Source organism: Schistocerca piceifrons, chromosome 11 (assembly GCF_021461385.2).
Source record: "Schistocerca piceifrons isolate TAMUIC-IGC-003096 chromosome 11, iqSchPice1.1, whole genome shotgun sequence".
Taxonomy (NCBI): Eukaryota; Metazoa; Arthropoda; class Insecta; order Orthoptera; family Acrididae; genus Schistocerca; species Schistocerca piceifrons.
Genome location: NC_060148.1, coordinates 98920287 through 98934644, shown reverse-complemented (window position 1 = coordinate 98934644; position 14358 = coordinate 98920287). Strand labels below are relative to the sequence as shown.

The following is a 14358-nucleotide window of genomic DNA, read 5'->3' as shown; positions in this document are numbered from 1 at the left end:
TGGGGTGGAATTACTTTTAACTTCAGATGAGTCTTTCATCACTGGGGTTTGTTGCTGAGTCAGATTGAGTATCTCTTAGAAAATCAATTTTTTCTCCATAAATGCCAAGACCAAAATTTGTCTCATCTTCGTCCTTCATCAAGTTTATTTTTATTCTATGTATACTCTGTGTATTTACCAACTAGGATCACATAAAAACCACAAATCCACAAAATAAAGTGAAGGTGAAGGCTTTCGTGAGTGGATGTCATAGTTGCTGGTGAGTTGTCCAGGTTGTGTGGCTGTGGTCAGAGAAACTTTTTGGTTCCTGATGTTTCATCCAGAGCTGCATTGGACTTCTTCAGAGGTCCTGCTGGCAATGCCAAGTGTTGTTAAGTGACAAGTCGGGCATCAGAGAGTGACTTAAATTCTGTGTAAAGTGGGCGTGCTATTGTTTACATGTGATCAGCAGTGATAGTCGTTGTAGGAGATAAAACGTAACTATCGATCGTTGCCTCTCAGTGATAAAAACTTGTCTATTGATTTTGCGGAATCACTATCCATATGTCACCAAGTTTCCTGACTGCTCTTGTCTCTTAAAATTATCCCCATGTTTATATATTTTGATGTCTTCTCTACATACACTATGTGATCAAAAGTATCCAGACACCCCCAAAAACATACATTTTTCATGTTAGGTGCATTGTGCTGCCACCTACTACCAGGTAGCCATCAGACAGCATGAAAGACCAGAATGCGGTGCTCCGCAGAACTCACTGACTTCGAACGTGGTCAAGTGATTGGGTGTCACTTGTATCGTATGTCTGTAGGCGAGATTTCCACACTCCTAAACATCCCTACGTCCACTGTTTCCGATGTGATAGTGAAGTGGAAACGTGAAGGGACACGTATAGCACAGAAGCGTACAGGCCGACTTCGTCTGTTGACTGACAGAGACCGACGACAGTTGAAGAGGGTTGTAATGTGTAATAAGCAGACATCTGTCCAGACCATCACACAGGAACTCCAAATTGCATCAGGATCTACTGCAAGTACTATGACAGTTATGCGGGAGGTGAGAAAACTTGGATTTAATGGTCGAGCGGTTGCTCATAAGCCACACATCACGCTGGTAAATACCAAACGACGCCTCGCTTGGTGTAAGGAGCGTAAACAATGGACGATTGAACAGTGGAGAAATGTTGTGTGGAGTGACGAATCGCGGTACGCAATGTGGCGATCCGATGGCAGGGCGTAGGTATGGTGAATGCCAGGTGAACGTCATCTGCCAGCGTGTGTAGTGCTAACAGTAAAATTCGGAGGTGGCGGTGTTATGGTGTGGTCTAGTTTTTTATGGAGGGGGCTTGCACCCCTTGTTGTTCTGCGTGGCACTATCATAGCACAGGCCTACACTGATGTTTTAAGCACGTTCTTGCTTCCCACTGTTGAAGAGCAATTTGGGGATGGCGATTGCCTCTTTCAACATGATCAAGCACCTGTTCATAATGCATGGCCTGTGGCGGAGTGGTTGCATGACAGTAATATCCCTGTAATGGTCTGACCTGCACAGAGTCCTTACCCAAATCCTATACCTTCGGGATGTTTCAGAACACCGACTTTGTGCCAGGCCTCACCGACTGACATCGATACTTCTCCTCAGTGCAGCCCTCTGTGAAGAATGGGCTGCCATTCCCCAAGAAACCTTCCAGCAGCTGACTGAACGTATGCCTGTGAGAGTGGAAGCTGTCATGAAGGCTAAGGGTGGGCCAACACCACTTTGAATTCCAGCATTACTGATGGAGGGCGCCACAAACTTGTAATGATTTTCAGCCGGGTGTCTGGATACTTTTGATCGCATAGTGTAGCTGAGGATAATAGTTTGTCATTGTAGATAAAATTTTGGTTTCAGAAAACTTCACGATTTCTTGACACAGATTAACTCCACTGATCACACGCCCATTTTATACGGTATTCTATGTCAGACTCCAACATGTGACTCATCAGTCTGCAAGACTCATCACCACCAGGAGCATCTCCGAAGATGCTTTGACGAAACGTCAGGAACTGGAATGTTTCTTGGATCACAGCCATACAAGATGGAAGACTCAACAGGATCATCCCCCCCCCCCTTCCCCCTATCAATTGCTTTTTCTTCCTGTGTCCTTTCTCCACCACCCCCAGCCCTCCCTCACTATCCTTGTTAATCGAAGAAAGATCTTGCAAACAATGGAAAATCCAGGTAGTTGGTATACTGAGTCACAGATGGACACAACAAAAAGACTGTGAGAAAGTGAGCTTTTGTCCAAAAAGGCCTTCGTTGATGGTAGGCAACATACCTGCAGTCATGCAATGCAACTCACACACACTACCACAGTCTCTGGTGCTGAGGCCAGACTGAGTCTGGCATCATTAAAAAATTATTATTATTATTATTATTATCATTATTCTGATGTTAAGCTCCCTGCCACAGAAACCTCTCTTTAAATCTTAGGAAATATTTTCCATAGTAGTATAGAGTCGCAGCAAGTGGTCAGGATAGAGGTACGTATGGGGTGACTACCAGGAAACAGTTTCCAAATGCATAGTTGTATACTGATTTTTTAAAAAATTAACCTTTTCTTTTTTTTTTTTTAAATACAGAATTGTAGGTTGACAGATCTGTTCGATTGACATAGACACTTGAGAAAAATTATGTCATCCAAATGGTGGCCATTCTCTCAAATACAATTTACAACACTCCGCAAGAAGTTACTTATTACTCTGGTAAAGAGTCTTCGGTCATGCAAGTCGAACCCACATCATCTTTAATGGCAGCTTTCAACTCCGTGAAACTTTCCAATTTGTTAAAATAGACAAGTTTTTTAGAATACCTGTACAAGGAAGTTACAAGCGGACAAGTTTGGTGACGTCACACATCACCAGAACACGAAATGAGGCATCCGAGGAATGTATTCCTCACAGTTACCCCAGAAACATTTGCAGTGTGCAATGTGGCACCCTGCTATTGAAAATAAGCACGTCTCTTGTTTATGTGTCACCTCCGTAATTCTGGCAGAAAGACTGTACAGTCCACGAATGTAACGTTCAGTTGTCACTGTCACTATTATACCATTGTCCTCAGAAAACTAGGCTGAATTGTGCCGGCAGAAGCTGTGGGCAGTGAAAAGGGCTTCAGTGAACTGAACAAGGCTCTTTAGTGACCAAAAACCTGTATTTATGTTTATTAACTGACCTATTTAAGTGAAAATGTGCTTCATTGCTCATATACAATATTGCATTCGAGTCATTTTCAAAGATCACGTGCAAAGTCTTCCTGCTGTTATACGTTCCTGTCTTTCATCTCCTGAATCACCACCAATTTATATGGATGAAGTTTTTATTCCAAACATAACATTTTCCTCACAGACTCTACACACATCTGTAAATGATGTGTTTCTTGTGATGTTTGAAACTTTCCCGACGTACTGATTGTTCCTTAAAAACACGGGAGAACTGCCGTAAGTCAGCAACATCCTCCCACGATATTTCAGCACAAAGTCTTTTGGCCATCTTCAGGTGAGAACAGCTATAGAAGTACTGGCGAATACGTGCTGAGCTCTGCTATTTAAAGCCAAAGGGGGCTGCATTGCGCATGCGCTGCACATGTACTTTTTAGCGTGCGCGTTCACAACTCAATGCGCTGCGCCTGGCGCCCTCCGCGGTGAAAATTTGACATTTCGATATCAGATCGATCTTCATCTTTATACCGATAACTACGTTGACTACGAAGTTTCTCTACAACAGGATTCCAAGCGGAATTTTCAACTAAGCAAGTGAACAGAGCTAGGCAGTCCTACAAACGACACAACAAGGAAGAAGAAGAGGTCTTCAGGTCAACGGCTTATCTGCCTTTTATTGGGAACATTTCTTCACAGATAGGTAGAATATTGAGAAAACATGAAGTTAGAGTTACCTTTCGCCCTCCTCCTAAAATATCATCACTGGTGGAATCCGTTAAGGATGACCTGGGCCTACGTAAGTCAGGTGTCTAGAAGATTCCGTGTGATTGCGGCAAGTCATATATAGGGCAGACAACAAGAATGGTGCAGGAACGTATTGTGGAACGGCATACTCGCCTTCTCCAACCTACCGAGTCCACAATCACTGAACATTGTATTTCTGCTGGCCACTCTGAATTACGGTGATACAAAAATTGTGGCTCAAACATCAAATTTCTGGAGTTCAATTATAAATGAATCCATAGAAATAAAATTGTCAGACAGTGAGACTCTTATCAATCGAGATAGCGGTTACCAGTTAAATTCCGCTTGGAATCCTGTTCTAGAGAAACTTCGTAGTCAACGTAGTTATCGGTACAAAGATGAAGATCGATACGATATCGCGCGCATGCTAAACAGTACATGCGCAGCGCAGCCCTCTTTGGCTTTAAGGGGATACGGAATCACCTATCCCCGCAATGTTATTATATGCCTACTATAGGGAACATTTTCTCACAAACTACTGGAGACAGAGAGGTAAAAATTTTACTGTATGTGCATTCATATGTTACAACAATACTGAAACAACAGTTTATTGTCAAAGTATTTTCTTACAGAGATATTGTACATTTATTTTTAAGTAAATTTTTCCATCGCTTTTTACTAGACTATCACCCCTAAGTCTTTTGTAAATCAAGTAATTAAAAAATCGTTGTTTCAGTATGTAATAGGGACCTATGTCACTACGTCATAAAAATTTCAGACTTCTAGGTTGACCAGTACCTGAGATAATGTTCCTAGATGAAGTAAAAAGTAAACTTACGGGAAACGGAGAAAGAAGATTAAAACATTCCTGATCCGTAGCTAATACCCCCTTCACAGTCTTCATAATCATCTTCAAGTCTTCTTTTGGCACCCCTCTGCACCTGTCTTGCTTTTTTCACTAATGTCTTGATTATATTATCAGCATGCCTTAGTCTGTGCTGATCTAAAACGAACATAGCACGTACCGTACGGGAACCAACACACATACCCAACTTTTGAAGGACCTGGCATTTAGTTATATTTCCAAGATTGAAGGTTGCCACAGCATCATACACACCAAAATGTAGTGTATTAATTCCGACAAACACTGTTTTTGGGAGACGATGCCATATCACACTATTCAAGCACTCGTTGGGGTTCTGCGTTTTTCCGTGAAGACATTTCATCAGAAGACTTCTGTCAGCCAGATCTCTGAAAATGGGCTTTATTTCTGCCATGATGGCTGATGGTAGACTGTGGTGGTGAATGTATTTCTCTCCTGTTGTTAGTCCCCTATTGTATTTACACCAGCTGTTTTCACCTTTGGGGCACAAACCATGTTGTGGATGCTCATCCGTGGATGCGGTGTGGAAATATAAAGCCCATATAGCTCTCCTCATTTCTTCAAGATTGCCTGTATTTTGCCTGATTGCAAGGCCATAGCAGTTCTGAATGTGGTCTATTATGGAATCAGTCAATCTTCCTCTGCCATCCAAGGTTTTCCCATCATCTAGTTTTTTCCCTTTCATAACTGATTTTAACCTTCTCAGCCTGGCACCCATTCTCTTCTGCACATGTCCTATACATTCAAGTTTGCTTATATTTACACTGTTCCCATATGGTTTGCTTTCCAAAACTTCTTTGAATGCTTTAGAGTCACCATCTCCCAGATATTTGACATAGCGAACATTATACCACTGTGAAGAGCGATGAAAAATTTTCTTCACCCCAGCAACCTCCATGCCACCACTACTACCATAATAATTAGCAATACAGTCATCACTGTGTTCATTTTTCAGCCTGCCTGTGCACCTACAGTATTTAGACATTATTGCAACATCAATAACCTTGCCAGTATCAACACTAGTTGCTGTTACAACACCATTGTTGGAGGTGTGGCCCCTTTTCTGCCACGTGCCATCAAACGCCACTGTGAGGTCACGACTGCCGTCATTTTCTTCCACTGCTTCTTCCACAGCAACCTGCATTGACTTCTGTGCTACATCTTCAACTGCAGATCCTAGTACATAATTGTAAGCTTCAAACTTTGAAGGTGCACTTGGAAGATTTAGAACACCACATAGCATATCACCAGCTGCTTTGCCCTTACCAATTGCTCGCAATCCATAAACTAACCTAATATTTACACTATAAAGTTCAGTTTTCTTGTATCCATTATTTACAGTTACTGAAACCGAACTTGGAAACTTACAGCTGTATTTACAAACACTGCATATTAAATTAAACTGGGCAGCCAGGCCAACATGGGATTCTACTTTCAGAGAAACGTTTCCATGACATTTTTTGCAGCACAAACTGTTTTCAAGAGCTTCACACAATATATTCGTATCAATGAGTTCAAAAACTTCATTCCCTCTATCAAGTAAATTATATTTCTCTTCCAAATCTCTTAGTTTTTTATGAGAAGCACTGTTTTCATTTGGTGTAAGTTCGTTCGGCAAATCAGTAATAAGTGGATTCACATTTTCCAACAGTGATGATGATGAACTGCTTTGCTTTGCTAATGAATCATTATTTCTTTTCTTTTGCCAGTTCACACGCTTTTTAAATACTTTTGCTTTAGCTCTTGGCATTTTCACTGCGAAAAATGAAGCACTAAATACGAAATAACTCAACAACAACTACTTTCTTATATCACACTGTTTACAAAACAGTCCCGCCACAAAGTCAAAGAGTAACTTGAGGAAACCAGAGAGAAACATTTTCGGGCAACTAGTGTATAAATAGTCGCTGGAAACCGGGATATTTGAATTCATGTCACTTTAAAGGTACTGCCAAAAAGTTCATGGTCAACCACGAGAGACGTGTATAACTAAAGCGCAATACCCGGTCTCACAAATATATAAAAATAAAATAGTTATAATTGTAGTAGAGCTATGTATGATACGTCATTTTAAAGAGGAAACATGGCAGAATATAATACGCCAATAAACAAAAATTCGATTTTTTAACCCAAAATCCGATTCCGTATCCCCTTAAATAGCAGACCTCAGCGTTTATTCGCCAGTACTTCTACAGCTGTACTCACCTGAAGGTGGCCAAAAGACTTTGTGCCGAAATATCGTGGCAAGATGTTGCTGACTTACGGCAGTTCTCCCGTGTTTTTATGGAACGAAGTGTTTGTTGATGTGTTGGAGGACTTGAAATCCCTATGACAGCATTTCTCACAATGGTAATGTTTTAAGATGCCCTTGCTTTTTTTGTCAGGGTCTGGTGGCACCCCTCTAGAATGTTTCCTGTCATAGGTTGTAACCCATTGCCAGTTCGTATTGCCATTTGGCAGCAATGAAATGTCTGCCATATTGTGACATCGAGACTCAGCATTTGTGACAAAAGTATTGTGTGTGAGCTCGTAGTGCTCTGTCATTCTCTGTGTCTCTACTGCTGAAATGACGGACAGTCCCAAGGTGAATGACACAAGCACTGTCTCCATCCCACCACTCACTACGGATGCCGCTGATCACTGCATTGTAAAGGTCCTAGCCAACTGAGCGCAGCTTGTCGTGGAAAATAAGAAAAATTGTCAGATGTGTGTTAGGACTGTTACTTTTTGCAATTGGATAACTTCAGAAGCATCATTAGGCTTTTCGTGGGCGATGATGCTATGTTGACAGAAATTGGAAGGATATGGTTGTCAAGGTGAAAGAAGATCCTTACCAGGTGCTAGCACTGTTGGAGGTTTTCAACTGCAAAGCTCCATCCCCATAAGGGGAAGAGTGGGCTGTTTGAAGGTGAGCATTGGCCTTTTCAGCCAGGTAATTAAATATGTTAAATTATTTTGCATTGGTTGTTGTTGTTGTGGTCTTCAGTCCTGAGACTGGTTTGATACAGCTCTCCATACTACTCTATCTTGTGCAAGCTTCTTCATCTCCCAGTACCTACTGCAACCTACATCCTTCTGAATCTGTATAGTGTATTCATCTCTCGGTCTCCCTCTACGATTTTTGCCCCCCACGCTGCCCTCCAGTGCTAAATTGGTGATCCCTTGATGCCTCAGAATATGCCTACCAACTGGTCCCTTCTTCTAGTCAAGTTGTGCCACAAACTTCTCTTCTCCCCAATCCTATTCAATACCTCCTCATTAGTTATGTGATATACCCATCTAATCTTCAGCATTCTTCTGTAGCACCACATGTCAAAAGCTTCTATTCTCTTCTTGTCCAAACTATTTATCGTCCACGTTTCACTTTCATACATGGCTACACTCCATACAAATACTTTCAGAAACGACTTCCTGACACTTAAATCTATACTCGATGTTAACAAATTTTTCTTCTTCAGAAACGCTTTCCTTGCCATTGCCAGTCTACATTTTATATCCTCTCTACTTCGACCGTCATCAGTTATTTCGCTCCCCAAATAGCAAAACTTCTTTACTACTTTAAGTGTCTCATTTCCTAATCCGATTCCCTCAGCATCACCCAACTTAATTCGACTCCATTCCATTATCCTTGTTTTGCTTTTGTTGATGTTCATCTTATATCCTCCTTTGAAGACACTGTCCATTCCGTTCAACTGCTCTTCCAAGTCCTTTGCTGTCTCTGACAGAATTACAGCGTCATCGGCGAACCTCAAAAGTTTTTATTTATTCTCCATGGATTTTAATACCTACTCCGAATTTTTCTTTTGCTTCCTTTACTGCTTGCTCAATATACAGATTGGATAACATCGGGGAGAGGCTACAACCCTGTCTCACTCCCTTCCCAACCACTGCTTCCCTTTCATGTCCCTCGACTCTTATAACTGCCTTCTGGTTTCTGTACAAATTGTAAATAGCCTTTCGCTACCTGTATTTTACCCCTGCCACCTTCAGAATTTGAAAGAGAGTATTCCAGTCAACATTGTCAAAAGCTTTCTCTAAGTCTACAAGTACTAGAAAGGTAGGTTTGCCTTTCCTTAATCTAGCTTCTAAGATAAGTCGTAGGATCAGTATTGCCTCACGTGTTCCAATATTTCTACGGAATCCAAACTGATCTTCCCCGAGGTCGGCTTCTACCAGTTTTTCCATTCGTCTGTAGAGAATTCGCGTTAGTATTTTGCATCCGTGACTTATTAAACTGATTGTTCAGTAATTTTCACATCTGTCATCACCTGCTTTCTTTGGGATTGGAATTATTATATTCTTCTTGAAGTCTGAGGGTATTTCACCTGTCTCACACATCTTGCTCACCAGATGGTAGTTTTGTCAGGACTGGCTCTCCCAAGGCAGTCAGTAGTTCTAATGGAATGTTGTCTACTCCCGGGGCCTTGTTTCGACTCAGGTCTTTCAGTGCTCTGTCAAAGTCTTCACGCAGTATTGTATCTACCATTTCATCTTCATCTACATCCTCTTCCAATTCCATAATATTGCCCTCAAGTACATTGCTCTAGTATAGACCCTCTATATACTCCTTTCACCTTTCTGCTTTCCCATCTTTGCTTAGAACTGGGTTTCCATCTGAGCTCTTGATATTCATACAAGTGGTTCTCTTTTCTCCAAAGGTCTCTTTAATTTTCCTGTAGGCAGTATCTATCTTACCCCTAGTGAGATAAGCCTCTACATCCTTACATTTGTCCTCTAGCCATCCCTGCTTAGCCATTTAGCACTTCCTGTCGATCTCATTTGTGGGACGTTTGTATTCCTTTTTGCCCTCTTCATTTACTGCATTTTTATATTTGCTCCTTTCATCAATTAAAATCAATATTTCTTCTGTTACCCAAGGATTTCTACAAGTCCTCGTCTTTTTACTTACTGGATCCTCTGCTGCCTTCACTACTTCATCCCTCAGAGCTACCCATTCTTCTTCTACTGTATTTCTTTCCCCCAGTCCTGTCAATTGTTCCCTTATGCTCTCCCTGAAACTCTGTACAACCTTTGGTTCTTTCAGTTTATCCAGGTCCCATCTCCTTAAATTCCCACCTTTTTGCAGTTTCTTCAGTTTTAATCTACAGTTCATAACTAATAGATTGTGATCAGAGTCCACATCTGCCCCTGGAAATGTCTTACAATTTAAAACCTGGTTCCTAAATCTCTGTCCTACCATTATGTAATCTATCTGAAACCTGTCATTATCTCCAGGCTTCTTCCATGTATACAACCTTCTCTTTCTTTTGCATTGGTATAAAAGTGTATTGTTTTCACATTACTATACAAAATTATTTAAAATTGCATGTAAAATTTTGAAAGATATATTACATAAAAGGAGTTATTAACATAAAGATAACATAAAGACTATTAAAACTTAATTATTTCTTTAGGTGTGTCTGTGAATGGCAACATGCCCCCCTCTCTCCCACTCCCCTCCCCCCCACCCTGTGTGTGTGTGTGTGTGTGTGTGTGTGTGTGTGTGTGTGTGTGAGAGAGAGAGAGAGAGAGAGAGAGAGAGAGAGAGAGAGAGAGAAAATTACTTTTAGGTTTCGTTGCTGATGTCAAGAGTTGGAGGTAAGGCTACATCATATGTTAGTGGCTCCATGGTGGGATCGACATCTGGGAAGGTCTTGGAGGTGTTATGGATGCTGCACACATTGGAATGATGTATTTATACACTGACTGGAGGGGGAGGGGGGAGGGGGATGACACAAGATAATTAATGTTGAGTAATGAAATTTTGGGAGTACATTTGTCAAGGTAACATATTTAATTCATTAACATTGTTAGATCACAGGTTAACATAAGTGCAAGATAATCCATTGCAAATGTGAAATGCTGGTATAACCGTACCACACTAGAACTGTGTTTGCAGTAAGCCGGTAGTGTGCACTTCCTTCTGACAGTGCGTCACTGTTTTTGTGCAGTGGTTGTAATGCAGGACAACATGTGTAACTGAAGTCGCTACGTGTATTCTCATTGAATAGTGTAATGTCTTACACCCACATATGTAAGATTTTGTATCTGGAATGAAATCAGTATAACAAGTATACAGGTGTAGTGGTCGTACCATCCCTCAAAACCAAATATGGGTTGCACTGTGTTGCTCTAGATTTAGGTCCCGGCAGTGTGGATATTTCTTATTATGACATTCTGTGGGAAAATGGAACACCATATTCATTAGCTCCACACTGTACTGTCATTCATGACATGCTGACTATTAGAAACATATAACAATCGTGGTGTCCGTAAAGTATTTTTACAACTTACAAAATCTATAGTATGTTTGCATGGCAAGTACGGGAATACTTGTTTTGTAAATAATACTGCCTTTTCTTGCTGCAACTTCATTTATTTTTCCCAGACGCGTTTCACCTTTTTCTTGCTGAAAGGTATTCTCAGTGGTATCTGTAATGATACAGTTTTGTTATTTTTATATTATCAAACAGTTCACTTAGTGTTTTTTTATGTAAATTAGTAAAGTGTGCTGTGATATGCGTTTCCTCTCATCTGGTCTGGAGATTGCACTACCATTTATATTTCCGACACATAAGCTCAATTTTGTATTCCAAAGTTTTTCACGCTTTTCACCATGTTTCTCCTGCTTTTTTGTGGTGTGTTGTTATTCTTTTACCACTAAGTATAGCTATTTGTTTGAACGCTGTGCTTTTAGCAATGTTAATATTGTAGCTTCATTATTTGTTTCCTCCTCTTTGGTTTGTTTATCTACATGTTGCCAACCTTACAAAGTATATATTCAAAACCAACTTCTTTTCATGATGTTTATATGAGTGTATATGGACATATTAGCTGTGTTAGAGGGGTGAAAGCTTTGGTGACAGCTGATTTGACTTTTGGTTTCAATGTTCTGTGGAGGGGTTCATAGATAAGTGAGTGAAAAGGTGTTAATAATACCACCCAATTCCTTTTCTCTCACTTATTGATAATACCTTCCACAGAACATTGAAACAAAAAGTCAAATCAGCTGTCACTAAAGCTTTCAACCACTCTAACACTGCTATTGCATTCATATTCAACACTCCACGACACAAATCACCAACCCCTCCCCCACCCACCTGCACACACTGTTAAACATGAAAAGTAAAATCATTGGAGAAAGAAATGTTTTTCAAAAGTCCACCCAAAGCAGCTGCACTTTGTAGGCATACAGATAGAGGATGTCTGGGAAGTAGGGACGAATATTAAAGTGCTGTAAAACATATAAAATTTATTGAAAATTTAATATTTTTTACAAACACATTAAGTAAGTTCTCTCATTTACGTGTGAAAATTTTTTTCCTCTATATGACCACCCAAGGCCTCACAGCAATGAGCAATGCGTTCATTGAAGTTCTCGATGACATGTTCACAAACATCTGGTGAGATGCTGTTAATAACCATTTTAATTTCATCCATCAGTTGGTGTATTGTTTGTGGTTTGTTCACATACACTTTTGATATCACAAATCCCCACCAAAAAAAGTCACAAGGCATGGATGCCATGCAAAGAGATAATTTTTTGGGGAAACTTTTCATTCAGCAGAGTAATTATTTCATGGGATGTGTATTTGAAACAGAACCTGTGGTCTCAGACTTTTGGATCAACTTCCAAACTGGTGATTCGGTAGGAGCGGCATCACGTCCGAGTGTCAAACGCAATTCACAAACGGTTGCTGAGGGACTTTTCACGGTTTTTGTAATAACTTTTTATCACTTGGATACATTGCTCAGTTGTCATCCACTCCATGATGAAAATAAACATCAAACAACAATGCTCGTGACACAAAAGCTATCAGGCTACTAACAGGAAGGATCGCAGATAACAAACAGGAAAAACCGTGGCTGCCTACCGTCATATGACAAAATGACGCAAAATTCAAATTCGTCCTTACTTTCCGGACAACCGTTATAACCACTTTTGTCAGACCCCTTGCAAATGCCTGCTGGTCCTTGTCAACATAGATGTCTGAAACAAGTGGACGACCCAGCCTGTTATGAGGAACACTACCATAAGTGATGTCCGTCAAGCTCCAGTAGTTGGATGGGTTGGCGGTTCCCATCCGTACTGTGTCAAACACGTTTGTTATGCTTGAGTGTCAGACCCCTGGGCTGCATAAACAAGGCTGCACACTGAGCTTTCTCCTATGGCAATCCAATCCTTTTTCAAGTATATGGCACGAGAAGGGATCAGGGCCACTTATTGTTGTCATGTCACATGTTTAAAACCAGTTCTTGTTATCTAACGCTCTGTAACATGTTATTTTGAAATTAGCTAATTGCTGGTGAAATTAATGTGTTTCAAGTACACACATCGAAAAAACTTTTGCATCACCTTTGTTCCGAGAATTCTGGAACCTGTACAGAAAATTGGAATAGAAATCAACATAAACATAATTTCCGCCCTTTTTATTGGTCATGAATACCACACATTACATGTTGTGCCACCATACAGTGAGACTTTCAGAGCTGTGTTCCAGATTGCTGTATACAGCGGTACCTCTAATACCCAGTAGCACATCCTCTTGCATTGGTGCATTCCTGTATTCGTCGTGGGATACTATCTACAAGTTCGTCAAGGCATTTTTGGTCCAGATTGTCCCACTCCTCAATGGCGATTTTGTGTAGATCCCTCAGATGGTTGGTGGGTCATGTCGTCCATAATTAGCCTTTTTTCATCTATCCCAGACACGTTTGATAGGGTTAATTTCTGGAGAACTTGCTAGCCACTCTAGTTGATGGATGTCATTATCCTGAAGGAAGTCATTCACAAGGTGTACACGGTGGTGGCGTGAATTGTCGTCCACGAAGACCAATGCCTCACCAATATGCTGCCAATACGGTTGCGCTAACAGTCAGAGGATGGCATTCACATATCGTACAGCCGTTATGGCGCCTTCCGTGACCAACAGCAGCGTACGTCAGCCCCACATAATGCCACCCCAAAACAGCAGGGAACCTGCAACCTGCTGCACTCGCTGGACAGTGTGTCTGAGGTGCTCAGCCTCACCGGTTTGCCTCCAAACATATATTCGACGATTGTCTGCTTGAAGGCATATGCCGCACTCATCGGTGAAGAGAACGTGATACCAATACTTAACGGTCTATTCAGCATGTTGTTGGGCCCATCTGTACTGCACTGCACGGTGTTGTGGTTGCAAAGATGGACCTCGCCATGGACATTGGGAGTGGAGTTGTGCATCATCCAGCCTATTGCACACAGTTTGAGTCGTAACACGACATTCTGTGGCTGCACAAAAAGCATTATTCATCACGGTGGCATTGCTGTCAGGGTTCCTCCGAGCCATAATCCGTAGGTAGCCGTCATCCATTGCAATAGTAGCCCTCGGGCAGCCTGAGCGAGGCATGTCATCGACGGTTCCTGTCTCTTTGCGTGCCTTACATGTCTGAGCAACATCACTTTGGTTCACTCTGAGGCGCCCGGACACTTCCCTTGTCGAGAGCTCTTCCTGGCACGAAGTAACAATGTGGACACGATCGAACTGAGGTATT

At 41.3% G+C, this 14358-nt stretch overlaps 1 protein-coding gene across 3 annotated transcripts in view; it reads left to right on the top strand.

The window, feature by feature from the left end:
- Window positions 1-14358, top strand: part of LOC124720416 — a 331791-nt gene that overhangs the window by 244740 nt on the left and 72693 nt on the right. The gene's annotated exons all lie outside the window — the stretch shown is intronic.